This window comes from Lygodium microphyllum, chromosome 24, assembly GCF_053477565.2.
Source record: "Lygodium microphyllum isolate KBCC chromosome 24, Lygodium_microphyllum_v1.1.10, whole genome shotgun sequence".
Taxonomy (NCBI): Eukaryota; Viridiplantae; Streptophyta; class Polypodiopsida; order Schizaeales; family Lygodiaceae; genus Lygodium; species Lygodium microphyllum.
In genome coordinates, this window is record NC_141158.1 from 109882088 (window position 1) to 109900153 (window position 18066).

Here is an 18066-nt window from a genome sequence, read left to right on the forward strand (position 1 = left end):
AGAGGGTGGCCCCTCAAGATTTAGCTATAAGTGGTGTGGCGGTCAACATTTTCCTAGGAATTGTCCACATGTTAAATGTGAAATATGTGGAAATTTTGGCCACTTAGCTAGTACCTATTGGAGTAATTTTAGTTCTCTCCAACAAGGAAGTAAACAATGAAGTCCAGTTAATCATTGAGAGCAAGGAAATAATCTCCAGCAAGATGAGAGACCGAAACAAATACTACAAAGAGGGAAAGCTATGGTAGAGGAGCTGCCCAGTGGCAATGGGGTTAGTCTTATAGAAGCTATTTGTGTCAATGGCATTGAAGCTTCTAACCTACAGGTTATTACAACAGGTCAAAAGGATAAAGAAGCTGATAAAGACAAGGTAAAACCTATCGAGAAAAACCCTAAGCAAGATGATAAGGGGACACAAATCCTTAACCCTGATATGGAAGGAGGACCTCTTAAAGCCGTAGATGGTAAAGCCAACCCCAAGAAGGATAAGGAGTTGCCAAAGAAGAAGGAAAAAGCTAAGAAAGAGGCACTAAATCCGGTAACACAATATTAGTGAGCTTGGGAATCTCCCAATTTCCATTTTTTGAATACTAAAAAGGTGGCACTCGGGTAACATGCTCATAAGTTTCCCAAAACCATATGATGTGACCTATCATTGGAAAGTGCTTGAAAAATGGAATCTATTGAGCTATAGAGTGCTCGATTTGGAGTTATAATGTTCAAGTTATGACAAATCCAAAGATTTGACCATGTGTTCCAAACTTATGAAAATTTTCCATATTCCCCAATATGGTCTTCGGTTCAAACACCAAAGGAGAAAATGGTTTGGCAAGAAAAGCAAGCTCTCGCTAGCTATCATGAATTTGATTTAGTGTGTTCTCTTTGTGAAGTTAAGCCAGATGTAAACCTCTTGATGTTGATTAAGTTATCTCGAAGAGTGTGTAAAGAATTTAAGAATATTATTTGAACTGGGTATATTGTTGAGACCTTGGAATAGCATGAGTAGGAGATGATTAGTTTGAACATGCTGAAAAATATTGTCCAAGGGTAGCAACATATGTTGATGAAATATTAGTGGATCATGCCATTGTAGATAGAGGATCCTCTGTCATCATTATGATTTTGGAATTGATGGAGAGGTTAGGATTAGAAATTAAAAAAGATGCCTCCACGATTCTCCGAATGGCTGATGACAATTTAAGACACCCTAAATGTTACATTACTAAAGTCCATGTGATCATTGCCAATGTGGAATGCATTCTTGACTTTAGGGTCATTAGGTTTGCAGGGTGACCTAGCTATCAAGTATTGCTAGGCAGGCCATGGATTTTACAAGCAGACTATTAAGTTGATGTACCCGTTGGTTGATTAATCCTTGCCAAAGGTGCCAGATGTGTAGTAGTAGATACCCATCTTGAATCTCCTCAAAGTGAGAGAGTTTCTTTATCCTCATCAGAGCTAGATACATCTGCTAGTGAGTCTTCGTCAAGTGACAAATCCAACGAGGGGTCCACTATAGAGGATATCTATTAAGTAACCTTGAATGAGCCAATAGAGGCTAGGGAGAGGATAAAGGATGCAGATGGAGTTGAGCTAGACCTTGGTATGTTGAATGATTTATGGCCAATTAAATTAGGGTCCATGCTCAGTTTGGAAGAAAGGAAGGACTATGTGTCCTTGATTCAGGAATTCCACGACATCTTTACTTGGAATTATGATGAGTTGAGAGGAATTCCTCCCAACTTGGTTGTCCATACTATCCCCTAAAAGGAAGGTAGCCTCCCTATGCAAGAGAAAGTAAGACATATGCCTTTTGAATTAAGGAATGGGCTATTTGAAGAATTAACAAAACGATAGAAAGTTGGCCTGATATTTCCAGTTCAACACACAAAATGGTGTTCACTATTGGTACACAGCTTTATGTCTCATCAGTAGGATATTATCGAAGACCTGATGATACCCTACAAACCTAAGATTCATTCCACTCAAACATTCTTGAATTTAGGATCATTAGGTTATCTTTTAAATATATGTTTGAGTGGAATGAATCCTGTCAAGTATCCTTTGAGGATGTGAAGCAAGAACTACCAAAAGCACCAATCCTAAAAGCACCCAGAAGAGGTGAAGTTTTTAATATATTTTCAATAGCCACAATGCATAGTACCAACTATTTTTTAGCCCAAATTTGGGAGGATAAATGGTATCATCCAATTGCCTGTGCTAGTAGGAAATTGGGGATATCTCAAGTCAACTATATGTACATGGAGAAATTGTGCCTTGGAATGGTCTTTGCGATGAAGAAATTTAGGCATTATATTCTCTATGAGAAGGTAGTATTCTTTACAAAGGTGGAAGAACTTAGATTGTTGATGAATAAGTTGCAGCCGCCTAACTGTTTAGCAAAGTGGTTAATCACTTTGTACGAGTTCGATTATGAGATTAGGAGTAAGCCACCAAAGTTCTAGGGTATTGTGGAATGTCTTGTGGATTTTAGGGAGCCAAAGGAAATTCTAGTTGAAGGAAGTGACATTGAAGGTTTATTCAAGATTGATACAACTTTCATCCCTTCATGGTATGCAACTATAATGTATTATTTATCTACAAGAGGATTTGGAGTTGCTCTATTGAAGCCTAAAAAGAGGAAGATTAAACACCAAGCATTACAATTTTTTATTATAATGGGTGTTTTGTATCACAGAGGAGTAGATGACATTTATCACCATTGTGCCGAGGGCCTAAAATGACAGGCTAGCTAACTTTAAATAATAAACTTTCACACATTTAGGGATTTTGGAAAAAGAGCATGCAAAGCAAGTACTTGTGTTATTATCCAAAGAGAGCATGCAAATAAAGCAAATCAAGCGTTAGGTTTTACTTCTAGAGGTCATCATCCAATTGCTACACCTACATTCACTGCCTTGGCAAGACAACCTACAAATCACAATCCTCTACAACTGATTCGAATTGCTATTGTCATCCTAGACAACCAAATGTGTGTTTTTGCTACCTTTGGTCTATCTACATTGTTGTCATTTTTTCAAACATCATCAAACATATTCAATTCTTGATGTTGCATTTGGGATTTGTTTAAAGTCACTCTAGCAACAAACTAAAAGTGAACTCCATTAGCAAATGCAAGGGCTAGAGCAATAGGTAATAGCTAGAGTAGTGTCAATGTCAATTGAGCAGCCTAGAACAATGGCCAATTCCTCTTAAGGTGGGTGATAGCCTGTTGGATGTGTACAGATGATGCTATAGGTTGCCTGATGAAGAAACACATCATAAAGGGTATGGAAATAGGACCTTGATTGGGGGTAGCCTCCTATAGGTAGCTAGGCAAAGGCTATCTTAACATGTGAAGGAAGCTACCAAATTCATGTTACCCACTTGGAGGACTAGGGTATAAACAACAACGGGCATGGACAGGGTTGATGATATTTGGCTAGAATGATGGAGTGAGGGGTGGAACGCACTGACAAGTGAGCTTATAGAAGAGATTAGATAGCACACTTGGACCTGCATATAGTATACTCAGTCCTAGTTTATGGTCCATCTCAAAATCAAATATGAGGGCTATAACATACCAGTTTTATGTGAGCTCTTATCAAAATCAATTCTACATTTTGGCATCAGCAATTTGGTCACAAATGAGATCTATTATGATAATGAATACAAGCATGATTAGAACTACCTAGCAAATCAAACCACAATACAAGGTTATTAATTAGTTTACAAGAGTCATAATAAAACACAGAAGAAAGTGTGAATTCCAACCTAAGAGGTCAATGAAGATTGAACCAGGGCCACAACTTTGAATTGCATCCACAGAAATACAACAACACAAATAGCACAATTTTTTTGAGTAGAAGGAAATTGATGTAGGTCTGCATGCTCCTTGTAGTTTTATAATATTAGACACCCTGTCAATGGAAATGGTGGAGAAGATTGAGGCAAGATTCCAGTTGGGGCGCTCCTCTTGAGATTGAGAGAGCACTACGGTGGTGCTTCAAGCTTCTTTGCAGCTACAACAAGGTACTCCAAGGCCCATAACCTTCATTTCTAAAGTTATCATACCAAGGTTGATTCTCTAAATCTCTAATACAATTGTTGGTTTCATCTCATTTCTATATGCACTTTCTGTGTAGAGCTAGTAGCACTTACCCAATCCACTACGGCTAGCTCTTCCTGCACATTGTTTTGCAGATGCTTGAGAAATGGGTGTAATGATGATGGAGTCTAAACCAAGCTTGGGATTGTAGATGTTCTATTTTGCAAATCCTAGGTCAACTACATGATAAATGCCATCAATTGTCAAAGAGGCTTCAACAATGTTGGTGGTTACTACCACTTTCTTTGAACCTAGAGTAGTTGGCTCAAAAATTTTGTATGCATCTCATTGGGGAGGGCACTACAGATAGGGAGAATGATTAGCTTAGGAATGTTTAGGCCCAACCCTTTCACCCTTTCATATAGAATATGGAAGGCTATGTCAATTTCTTCCTAACCAATCAAGAACAATAGCATATCTCCCTCTAGCTCAATCACATCGATCTGCATGATTGTGATTAAGGTGGCATCCAAATAGTCACTCTCAAGGTGCTTTACATATGTCAATATCTCCACAGAAAATGTCCTATCTAGAATGAATATGTTGTAGTTGAAAAAATAACTTGAAAACTTTTCAGCATCTAATGTTGCTAATGTAACAATTAGACACATGCTAGTCACACTGACAAACCAACACTTTTAGCAACCCAAACAACACATCGGTATGTATCGTGCTTTCATGTGCCTCATCAAGCATGATCACAAAATAAGTTGAAACATTCCATCAACAAGTACCTATTTTAAGAGCATATAATCTCTCATGTACTTTATTACTATCTCAAGTCTTGTACAATCCAACTTTTTAGCATCTAGTGTTGTTGATGTAACAATTAAGGTCACTGACTAACCAACCCTTTTAACATCCCAAACAACACATCAGTATGTATTGTCCTTTCATGTGCCTTCTCAAGCATGATCACAAAATAAAAGCTAAAATATTTTTATCAATAAGTACCTCTCCCAAGAGCATACCATCTGTCATGTACTTTATTACTATCTCAGGTCCTATACAATCCCTGATGGCATATCCTACCTCCTCCCCTAGTCTTCAACCAAACTATTTAGCTACTCTCTTGGCAAGAGACATTGCTGTAGCAATTGAACATAAAAAATAAAAAAAATTCAACACCCAGTGTTGCTGATGTAACAATTAGTCACAAGTGAAGTCGCTAACTAACCAATGCAAGTCTGGTTCCCAACTAGCCTATGCCATGCTAGAAAATCATAGAGTGCACTATGTGCTTCAAAACTTGAACACACCTACCATCAACAACATCAAAATTTTCACTAGAAAATTTCTCACCACGAACTGATCTTGTTGCCATAGCTCATTGCCATTAGCAAAGTAGTCTCAAAAATCCCATACAAAAGTGCCTAGATGGAATTCCTAGCTTTGCTAAAAGTGATCCTTGCACTGCTCAGTTCTTGCAGGAACATTTCCATGTTCAAATATATGAACACAATTAGCATCTCTGGCCATAATTTTTTTCTTCTCTATCTTACATATGAGAGTTGTAGCTCTATGGCAATCATTATAGACCCAGATATTCATAGCAATAGTTATAGTTGACCCTTCCTATGTGTTGATTAAGGCACAATCAATTGCAAGCTTTTCATTGTGCCCATAGAACACATCCTTCTACATTGTGCCCATAGAACACATCCTTCTATATGTCGTCGGATATGTTTTGTGAAACCAAACCCAATCTTGGAGAATAACCTTGCCGTTGACATCTTTTCTATAAGATCTTATAGCTTCTCATAAATGTATTTGCTTTGTGGGTGCTTTTTGTCCCCGACTAAAAAGGAATGAGTGTTTCCTTTGGCATCAATCCATTAACAAAATCCTGGCTTCTTCCAAGCCTTATTTGCAACTTGAATGACTTCAATCTCTTGTGCATCTTCTTGCATCCCCTGCTGCATAAATATTAGCCATACAAATTTAGGCTTAAGCTGCAATTTTATCTATTTCAAGGATACAATCAAAAGCTACATACATTTGAAATAATTGAGTGCTTCCTCACTACATCCATGTTCCATATATCCAATAATAAGTGCATTTCATGGAGCTAAATTCTTAACCGATAGCCTATCAAAAAACACATGTTGCACTTCCACCCAACCATCACATTTACTGGACATATCCACTATTGTGCTGCCCACATAAGGCTCCTATTCAAACCCCTATTCAAGGAATTTTAAAAGTACTATTTGACCTATTTCCAAGGCCTTTATGGTGCCACAAGCTTTCCAAGAGATATTGAATGTGGCAACATTAGCAAACACTCCCTAATCTTGCAACCCTTCAAAGCACTATATAACTAGCTCAACATCATGCCTCTCATAATGAATGTTCCGCATTGTGGCCCATGATACAATGTCTTGAAGATGCAATTTGTCAAACAGTTAATAAACTTTTCCAATGGAACTACATAGAACATGCATGTCTACTAATGTGTTGCCAATAAGAGGATCTATCTGTGATCCTAATTTACTTATCTCAGTATATGTATTTTTTGGCCTCCTTTTAAGGATCTTTTTAGGCTACAAGATTTCAATGACAAAACAAGTGTGATCGCATCAACAAGGAGACTTGCTAACTACATATGTTTGAAATGCTCAAATGCCTCTTCACCATGCCCATGGTCAACATATCCAGCAATGACTGCATTCTAGAAAAATGCATTTGCAACTGATAGCTTATCAAATACTTGATGTGCTTCTACAAGAGAGCCACATTTTCCATGCATATCAACTATCGCATTGCTCACATAGATAGCTTCTTGTCAAACCCTCTCCAAAGAACTTTTCCATGCACCTTTTGTCCTTTATCTAAGGCCTACGAAATGCCGCAAGACATCAAGTGGAGGACACAAGTTACATCATCCAAAAGCATATCTTGCTCTTGCATCTCAAAACATTGTAAAGCCTTGCCATCCTCATGAATCTCACAATATGCATTTATCAAAGCAGTCTGTGATACAACATCCCATGTTAGCATGCTATTGAAAACTCTCTCTCCTTTTGCTACAAAACCACACCTCCCATACATGTCCACCAACACATATCCTATCATAGGATCATTTCCGAGTTCCAAACCTTAGTATGTTTTTCTTGGCCTGCTCTTAATGTCCCCAAAGTGCCACAAGTATTCAAGTACATAACAAAGGTAGCAAGCCATGGCATCTATAGGTATGCTTTGCAGCAGCTACATCATTTTGTAACATCTCAATGCTTCTTCACAAGGCCCGTGTTCTACATGCATGGCAAGCATTGGATTCCATATGACCACATTTTGAACTGGTAAATCGTCAAACACTAGTTGTGCTTTTGCAAGGGACTAGCATTTGAAACACATGTCCACAAGTTTATTGGCCACATACAAATCTCTTCCAAACTTCTTGAAATACTTTGAAGTACTATTGGCCCTTGTGAATCAAACTTGCATGGCTGCATGTAGCAAGAAGACAAGTAAAGGTGATAGAATTTGGTGTTGGGAAAGGAGAGGGATATACCCCTCAACCTCTCTGCCCGTAGGGCATAGTCCCATTCCGGCCCCCTAAAACATCATGAATTGGGTTCTAACCTAGCACTACCTAAAAATCAAATGATGATAAAACCTTGTGAGAAGCCTCCTAGTTCTTTGGGACCAGCCTGCCATTGGACGACTCGGGGGTTCTGCCCACTCGCTTCCCTCACTAGGCATTCTTTAGTTATCTAATTAGGTCCTATCACATTTATGTGTGACATTTAAGATCGGCTTCCTTGATTAAGCCTTTAGGGAACAGATTTCGTTCACATAATTTAAAGCACAGACACGAAAGTAGAGCAAGTAGTCCTTTTGACAAAAAATTTCCTTAACTTATCTTCAAGTTAATCTTTGTCTCCTACCCATATAGGAGAAATTATGTATCCCTTCTGTCCAACAAAATTACCCAATCCAAATCACATGCCACCATAATTTCCATCCTTTATCTAGAATAGGATCTTCCAATGCCCTACACGTTGGGCTCATGACACTCTACAATTCCTTTCTGGTCTAGGCAAGGGGTGTCCAGAGCTCCACTAACCCCAAGTAACCTAGGAGTGAGACACAAATTTCATGGTTGGTCTTTTCACAATTCGACCTTCGACCCGTGAATTGAGCAGTGCCATTGGGTTAATCCGTGGTAAAATCTTGGAGATGATCCACCCATGCAAAATATCATTTCTTAATTAATCCAATTAAGAATCAAGAATAATCAAATCAGCCCTAATATCATCTTCCAAGAAAATATTCATTTATTCCCATGGCAACTTGTCATTACAGACCCCTGCCATGCATTTTCCATCAAACACAAGCACTTGGAATAATCATCCAAACCACAATCCAACAATCAGTTGACTGTAAAAGCATTTAGTGTGTTGTTCGATTAACCAACAAAACAATGGTATTCTTTTCCAATTTTCAAGAATAAACACAATAACATTTCCATTGCTCATTTGCTCTCCCCCTTGGGACCAAAGAGTATTAGATTCAAAAAGCTTCATTGAGTTTGAGGCATTGTGTCGTTTGGTTCAATTGCAAGGCAGGGATTGAACATGGACTCAAAGCCATTTGGTATAAAGAGCATTCATCATTATTATTTGGATTGCAAGTTCAAGGCATTTGATTCAATCAAATAATTTACTTTTATCATTTGGACCCACTCCAGTAAGGTGTTCGATTACAATTGGTAGAAAAGTGTTGAATCTTGGATATGTTCACTAAGCATTTGATTGCAAGTCTCCAAGGCACTACTCAAGCACTCGATTTGATTCTATTCCCCAAAACTACTTAGTTCAAGGTCATTTGATTGCTTTTTGTTATTCGATTCTATAAGGGTGTTTAATAAAGACATTGACTAATCCCATCTTTTCATCATTTGATATAATAGGTCTCTAACTCAATGCTACAAGGTGTTGAGAGAAGGTATTTGTCTCTATAGTTTGAGTCCTTTGGGTCTCCAAGCATTGAGTGTTCGACTTTACTTCTACTCAAAGGTAAATTTTCATACTTGTATTTCTATCTTCTTTGAACTTTTCCCTCCACAACCACTTGGCTATTTACAGGCTTTTAATTACTTCCTCATTCGAGCACTATTGATCAATGTGAGTTGAACCATTAGTGTACCATATGATTCTCCCTCTCCATCCGATTCCATCCAATTGGTCTCACTAAATAGAAATATATGGCTCCTTTTTTAGGTGTGCTAATTTTTGGGTCCCCCTTGTTACTTAGGCTTTCATGAGACTAGGTATTCTTTCAATTACTCACTATCATGCTGTCTCTCTTGCCAAGTGGTTACAACAACATTCCTTTTGGCTCATGCAAGCTTCTTGACATCTAACTCTCTTTGAGAGATTTTCCACATCACTTATTTCATTTATTTTTAAATTGTTTTTCCCTTCTTACTCAGTTTAGGTGCCTATTTTCCTTGAATGGTTACACTCAAATGTTTCCTTTGACTTTACCCAGAAAGAAGTTAGTCTTATCATGTTTGACTCTTCGTCACACTATGTTCTCCCACCACTGAATCTCTCAGTAGGCTTTCAACTCCTACTCTACTTCCACAAGGACACTACGACAATCTACTGCAACCAAGAAAACATCAACATAGCATAGGCGTAATAGTGATCAAATCAAATCAACATTGTAATCGATATAGAAAATCACCAGTATGGATACATGTGAAAAATTACTCTTGACATTATAGTGCTTGGTGATCCATGCTTCTATTGTTGCAAGTAGTTCAATGTTGCATCCCTCTTTTACAAAAAACCCACTAGTATGTACCAAAGTAAAGGGAGTGGTGTTGATGCCTACACTCAAGCATGAAGCTACCCACAACATCTGCCGATTCCAATAATTCTCTTCATGTAGCATAAATGCCAAAAACATGGATGTTATGTACAATATGTAGCCTAGGGAAGAGGGTGAACCTACATCTCATCTTCACATAAGTGATCACCTAGTTGAAAAAGTCCATGTGGACTTGTCCTTCGTTGTCGATTATCAAACAAACTGAAAAAATAAAGAGGGTTAGACTTAAAAAAATAAAAAATTATAGAAGCCAACACCAAATATCATGAAAACATCATTCAACCCATGACATGAAACAAACTAGTACTGAACATTATTCAACCTATGATTGAAAAATAGCCTATTACAAAACATCATCTAAGGAAAATCATACTAGCTACTAATATTACCAAAACTCCTAAACATTATCAAAGTGATACCAAATAAGCTATTAGGAAATACCAAAAATACCAATCTAATTACCTAGACCTAGCCACTTCAAAGCACTGTTGAAATTACCATAAGGTAGAAATTGGCGAATGAGTGCATGCACTATGAAGGAACATAAAAATCATCTTATTTGGATTTTTCTCCATCTCATCATCAAACTCAGCTCATACTTCATCTTTTTTCATGTTTGCAAAAAAGAGAATAAGGAAAAAGGGTCAATAGAAAGTGATATGGAATCTCTCAATAAGTGTGAGGGGCGTCCCTTGCTTGTTGGTGACCAGAGCAGGCTTCACCACACACAAGGGTCGCTACCAAGCAATATGGAATCCCTCCACAAGTGGCAGAGATCTCCCTCATTTTTTGGTAACTTGTGTGGGCTTCATGGCATGTGTCACTATCAAGATATACGAGGTCTCTTCACATGTGGAAGATTCCTCCTTGTTTGATCATGACCTATGGAGGCTTTAGGCATAAATATCAAGTGATATATGGTCTCTTTGCAAGTGGGAGGGGCTTCCTTTTCTTGTTCGTGACCCATGAGGGCTTCAAAGCATACAATGATTACCACCAAGCTATATGGGATCTATCTGCAAGTGGGAGGATTCTCCCTTGCTTGGTGGTGACCTGTGTGAGCTTCATGGCATAAGAGGATCACTATCAACCATGATAAGGGGTGTGTTCACAAGTGGGGAGACATATCTCACTTGGTGGTGATTCATGCAGGCTTCATCACATAGAGGATCAATATCAAGCAATACATGCTTTTACAAGTGGAAAGGTCCTCCCTCTATTGGTGGTGACCCAGAGGGTCACTACCAAATGATACACGATCTCTTTGCAAGTGGGAATGGCCTCTACTACTTGGTGGTGATCCATGTGGGCTGCATCACACACGAGTCACCACCAAGAGATGGGCCCTCTGCAACTAGAGGGTCCTCCCTTACTTAGTGGTAATCCATTGTAGAGGAAATAAAGCTCAACCACCAAGACCCAGGGACCACTTATTGTTCAAGCATTCCAAGCTGAGCACTAATGGCTACCTCTCACATAGCCGACACGCTATCCATCTCTATGAGTGTAGTAAGCTTACGTCCATGCCTAATCAAGTTGCCTCCTCTTCCAACAAGCACTCTACTAGCTCCACGATCCAAGTGCAAGCTTCAAGCAAGCTCCATCCTCAAGCTCCACGCTACAAGTGCAAGCTTCAAGCAAGCTCCATCCTCAAGCTTACCTCCATGCCCGATCAAGTTGCCTCCTCTTCCAACAAGCACTCCACTAGCTCCATGATCCAAGTGCAAGCTTCAAGCAAGCTCCATCCTCAAGCTCCACGCTCCAAGTTCCATTGCTACGAGCAAGAGAAGAGAAGAGAAGAAGAGAGGAGAGGAAGAAGAACTTCTCCACCACAGTCCCTCACCCTCACACACTCACTCCCTCACACTCTCACACTCCCCCTCTCAAGCACAAACTCAAGCAAGCAAGCAAGCAAGAAGAAGAAGAAGAAGAAGAAGAAGAAGAAGAAGAAGAAGAAGAAGAAGAAGAAGAAGAAGAAAGCTACTTTTGGCCGCCACACACAAGAATGAGCTCTCATTCATCTTTTGAACTTTATATACAAAGCCCTAAATCCCATTTGGATGGTCATCCCCTTTTTACATGGCCCTTTTTTTCCCATTGTTCTCCTATCTTCCTAGCTTCCTTCCTACCACCCCTCTACATTTACAATTTGCACAGGTCAGAGCCCGACGTTCTTAAAATAAATCATGGTTCACCTTGCGCTCTTTTACAAAAGTATTGACTTGTGCTTTTTCTTGAGCACCTCTCCTTGATTTAGGAACTTTTGGCACTTCTTGTATTTCGTGATTTTTCTTGGCGTGCCTTCGTTCTTCATTCCGCTTTTACCTTGGCCCTCTCTTTTGCTTTAGATTTTTTGGATTTTTTGCCTTATTTTTTTTAGGGTTAACATTACCCCCTCCTAGTTAAGTGACAGTCCCATGGTACTTGTTGGGTGATGAGTCGGACTCTGTTGCTGGAGTAGCCAAGTAGGTTTTTGAGTTTGTGTACAAGTCGTGTTGGAAGATGTGTTGGATGGATTTATGGAATTGGAAGGCCCTTGAGTTTGGATTGAGCCGCCCTAGTCTTGAAGGGATTTATGGAACTGTGAGGCCCTTGATTTTGGAGATGAGTCCTTGTCTCGGAGGGATTTATGGACCAATTGGAGGGATTTTTGGAACTTAAAGACCCTTGCATTGGAGATGCTCCCTTGTCTCAGAGGGATTTATGGACCGAAAAGGTCCTTGAGTTTGGACTGAGCCCTGGTTGTGGAGAGAGGCTACTGGGCGGATCTGTCATTGAAATTGAATATTGTGTTGGATGGATCTATCGCCTGGCCCTATGGAGTGATCTTCTTATGCACTATTTGAAATGAGATTCGTCATTCACTTTTCGATTGGGGTTGTTGCATCCACCCCTAGGTTTGTTGGGCCGGTGATAGGATATTTCATAAGATGGGGAGCACATTGCATAGATGATGGGGTCACTGAAGCTGGTGGTGGGCCCTTTGGTTGTACTTGGAAAGAAAAGAAATGTGAATTTTTCTTAGCTCTACTAGAGGACATGAAAAATACCCATCGTTATTGCCTTCTATAGCAATAGATGATCAAAAGAAAAGAATGAATGATTGCAGCAGGTGAAGTGGCTATCATTCATGTCCTTTAGTAGAGCCATCGCGCAACTATCTATAGCATTTGGATCGAAATGGAGCACTAGGAGGCCACAATCTTGTGGGGTGGGGTCTTGCCTAAGGAGTATCCTAAGAAATCTAAAGTAATTACAAGTGGTAATAAAGGCGGGGTCAGGGCATGAAGATAATTGGTTAGTGAATTGGATAAGAGTATCATACAATTTTTCTGACGTGAAGACGAGGGCATCTTCATATGTAGTACAATGATGATTATAGATTATATGGAAGTCATAACGGCTATGGACACTTTAGTAAAAATCCACTCCCACCCTTCAAGGGTAGGGCATAAACGTTGGGTTGTTCCGCTCGAAGGGTTGAGTGTTGCAAATGGCCATCCAAGTGTCCAAGTTGGTGTCCAGACCCTTCTTCTCCATGTAGGTTGGCATTCGTAGCCGAGCGCAGATCATGGTACTTCAAAAACTTTATTTTTCCAAAATTTGGCATCTTCTGTGGCCCATAATGTGGGGTTCAGCTCTCTCTCCTCCAGCCATCTTTGTTCAAGCATGCTTTCAATGTTAATCACCTCCTCCACCACCTTGATAGGTAACACTCTAAGTAGGGTGGTGGGGAATTGGAAGTTGAGGTCAAAGGGGCTCCTAGAAATTTCTTGCCTCTCCCAAATTATGAGGTTGGTGTGGAAGCTTGCTGGGGTGTCATCTGCACATGGTGGGATAGGCTCATGGGGTGCCCCCTCACTCCCCTATCATTCCATTTTCTCCTTGTTTCCTCCACCATTTTCTTCCTTCTTTCTCTTAGTGCCGCCTTTCTTTTTGCAAAGGTGTCTATGTGTTGTTGCACTTCAAGCCCCAAGGAAGGAGGTGGCGGGACAAGCTCATCTTCATGTGGTCCCATTTCAAAGTTCATGTCCACGTCCCTTTCCTAGCTTGGCTCTTGCTACTCCTCCTCGAGGAACCTGAGTGCATCCACTTCTTGTGAGGTTAGGCCTACCAATAGGAGATAATGGTGTTGTTCTTCCAAGCTTGGGCCAACTCCTCTAGGTTGTAGTGGCATCTGCAAAGTCCAACCTTCAGTGCCCTATGAGACATTCCCAATTTCTTTTTCATTGCCTCCATGGACTCTCCCTCCATTGCTTGGGTGACGTCCAATAGGATAGGAAGGCGTGTTGTTGGGTGTGGAAGCTCACTCGGCCTCCTCTCTACTTTCGGCAAGTATCTTTTCTTTTTTGGCTTGAGGGAGGCAACCTGCCAAGGCTTTGACCCTTTTTTTGTTCTAATTGGCCCATTCTTCCGCCCTTTTGTTCATGGCTTTGAGGCTTTTCCCTGCCTCTGGGCTAGCACTGTCAGCCTTCGTTCTTGGTCTTCCATTTTTGCCCTTAGTTTTTGTTGCTCTTCCTATGCCAAGGTAGCCTCTTGGGTTAGTCTCTCCACCTCTATTTCATACCTACGAGCTCTTTCCTCCCTCAACTTCTCCAAGTTTTCTATGGCTTTAGTGAGTTTCTTCATTTGAGATTCCAAACCTTTGTGGAGTGCCACAATCTCTTCATTGTGCTATCATAGGCATCATGTGGCCTCAGTTTCTCCATTCAAGCGCACCTGCCATTCACCTTCTATCTCTTCCTTAGCTTGTAGCTGCTCTTTTAGCTCATTGACTTCCCTTTGGGCCATGGCCATTTGGCGTGTTCTCTCCAGTCGGAATGCCGGCATGGCCTCCTTTTCAACTTCAAGATTTGCTACCATGGTTCTCCTCTCCTCCTTGTCCCTCTCTAGTTGAGAGGGCCAAGGAGAAGAATAGTTCTTTGATGTATTCATTCTATTCTTTGGGCGGCCTCTTTGTTGCAGGGATGGAGGTTGTAGAGCCTGCCATCTTTTGCTTCTTAGGGTCTCACCTCAACTCGGTGTATGCCATAGCCGGTCGTTTGGTCCCTTCTAGGAGGGTTCCTTCTCCTACTCCTTGGCCCATTTCCTTATTTACAAAGTATTAGACCCAAGAAATTAGGTTGTTGGTGTCTACCTAGGCAGTAGAACTGGGAGTGGAGATGGTGGTGGTGGTGGCGGGCGTTAGGAGGATCGGGATGGGGGTGTTTGGATCCTTGCCCTTGCCTTCTTGCACTGCAGGTGGCACGAACTCACGCACATAGGAACTTGAGCTTGGCCCTTTGTTTCTGATGGGTCTTGTAGGTTTTGGCTCATCATACCTAGACTTCTGCCCAATGGACCTGCGCATGGCAAGGGCCATGTCTTCCTCCTCTTTTTTTCTCAGCTCCTCCTCCTCTTCTTGCTTTTTCTTTCTCTCCTCCTTGGTTCGTTTAGACTCACTGCGGGCCCTTTGCAAGTCTACCCTTTCTTATTTCCTCCTCTCCTCCTCCTGTTGTTCTTGTGCAGTTTTCTTCTTTGTCTTCCTAGCCTCTCCCTACTAGTTTGCTCTTCTTGTTCCTTGCCCTCTTCTTCTTCACTCAGCATCCTTTTGCTAGATTGTGCCTTCTTGGTGGGGTGGTGAGCTACTTGGTATTTTGTCCACCCCTTCTTCTCCTTCTTCTTTCTCCTATCCCACGGCTTCTAGGATGATCATGGTGAGGACCCCACTGAATCCAATGGTTGCAGCCTTTGAAAACAAAGCTTTCCTTTTAGCCTTGGTGGCGAGAGATTCTCCTCCAGCGGGCTATCCTCTCATTGCCAATGCTTTTGCTAAGGTCTTAATGGTCTTCTTGTCACAAACCTGTTGAGGTTGAGCTCATCCAATGATCTTGTTGTGACGCTCTCTAGTAGGGGGATGTTGATGTGGCTCATTACGGAGTTGTATCTTTTGCTATAAAATAGCGCGTGCACCATCTTGGCTTGGAGTTGGATTTCAAGGTTGGGAATGTCCACCAAGATGATGCCATCATTGGTGTGGACTTTTACCTTGTCCATCCCTAGTAAGGCATATACGACTCTTTTCAACTTCCTTTCTACTTTGTTTTCTAGACCCAATGTCCTTTCCACTAGCTTTGGGGTCAATTCAATTTGCACTTGGTGAGTTTCCTCTCCCTCATGTATAGTTATGGTGCCACGATTTCTGTGGAAAGTCCTCAGGAAGTCTGCACAATGGAAGTAGTCCACTCCCCGGCTCACTGCTTCCATGTATTTCTGTAGATTTCATTGCTCGATGATCTGCCTCACCGTCTGTTCTTTAATGGCCATGTCATTTAGGTTGAAGATATGCCAGAATTTGAACTGGTTGAAGGCTCGTGTTTCCTTCGAAAGTCCATATTTTTCTTGTTCTTCCTCTGAAAAAGGCAACTTGCTAGCCTTTTCTTGGCTCGCCATGATGAGTGCCTATCATGAAGCCATATTCAACATTAGTAATTTTCAGAATAATTACAAGCAATGAGAAATGACTACATACTTATTGAACTGAAATGTTTGAGTGCAACATTGGAATTTTTTCTCCTAGTGGTGTATTGGTTTCACTTTTCTTGACATTTTCTTCAACCACAAGTTGTTTCATCCTACTCCTGTAATGTGTGCTTTTCCTATATTTTTTTCCTTATGTGTTTGGTTTGATTCACCTTACCTTTCCCCCTTTGTGATGAAAAGAAGCCTTCCTACAATGAGAGGGTTAGAGGATGAGGGGCCTTTAGCACACCATCTTAATGTTTTACTTTCACATGAGCCAAGTGTAGAAACTCAGATTATATTCTAAATCAACATAGCCATCAAAATTGGAAGGGCAGATGCCTACATGCGTAATGTAAGTGAGAACGTCATGTAAGAAGTCACCGGAGTCCAGTCGACTAGCAACATGCAACTCCTTCTCAGTGAGGATGTGATCCAAATAAGGATGTCCCGTAATGTGTTCCTTGAGGGGTTGATTACGGAGGGTAGTCAATACTCTATATGAAGTTGGGGCTACATAGGTGGGATAGTACTCTGATGCCTTGATTGCATGTTGTTGCTCAGTGTTGGTCATTATTTGGCATCCATCTAGCTCCCATTGCAGTCGTAGAGTGTACCATTTCTGTAAGAAGGAGGAATTGTTGTTGGTAAGTCATTGCAACTTCTCGATTTCCTGGTTTGTGGCCATGATCGTGCACTTGCTATAAGATGTGATGAGACGTTGTTTGGCTGCTTGTTCCTTGGATACCTCAGTTGCAATCAACTCTGTAGCTGCTTCAAAAGCTTTAACAAATATGAATTCTGACTCTTTCCCAGAGCGAGGGAGTGTTCGCACTTCCATCGCTATAGGTTCTTCCAAGAGTCCTAGATCTAGTCGATCGTAACTTTTAGCCAATGTCATGAAAGTAGCTTCCAAGCATCGGAGGTAGGCAAGTAAGTCATCACTAGTATTTTTAGATAAATCTATGGCCAAAGTTAGAATTGAGTGCCGATCATAAGAGGGTCTAAGCCTGGCAGGTGGTTGAGGTTTGATAGTGCTAAAGAGGTCAGTAGAAACTAATGGTTGTCGCTTGGTTTGCTTGTGAGTTTGTAGCTTTGCCTTATGCTCGATGTGCGTGGTTGTGGATGCAGTTCATGTACTACTTGGTGCATTTGAGAGTTGAGGGGGGGCATCATCGAGACTAGATGTGGTCGGTTTGTTAGTAATAGGTTGCAGTTTTGGCCAATACATTGGCTAATCCCCTGTTGAGCTAGGCTTTAGAGTTTCCATGGATTTAGCGGCTTGACTCACTTGTGGTTTGATTAGTTCTGACAGGACATTTCGTGTGGTCAAGCTCAAAGGTGGCATTTAAGTAGTGCCTTTGGATGTTTGGGCTTTAGGTATCCAAATCCAGGTGTTACCTGCATAGTAGCCTTGCGCATGCAATAAGGTCTTTGGGACCCATCGCGACTTGACTGTGTGTTGACATTTATGGTTTGGTCTTAGCTTCCTAAATTTTGAGTGCGGATGGTTAGCCTTGCGAGGCCATGGGTTTCTCTTCCTAGGTGGTGCTCCTTATGTAGGTGCCCATTTGAACTAGGGTTCATGGGCTTCAGTGTTGGTTCTAGTGGTTTGC

At 40.9% G+C, this 18066-nt stretch overlaps 1 pseudogene; it reads left to right on the forward strand.

The window, feature by feature from the left end:
- The first annotated feature begins 241 nt into the window (after positions 1–241).
- Positions 242–18066, forward strand: part of LOC148015515 (putative inactive purple acid phosphatase 29 pseudogene) — a 55927-nt pseudogene continuing 38102 nt past the window's right edge.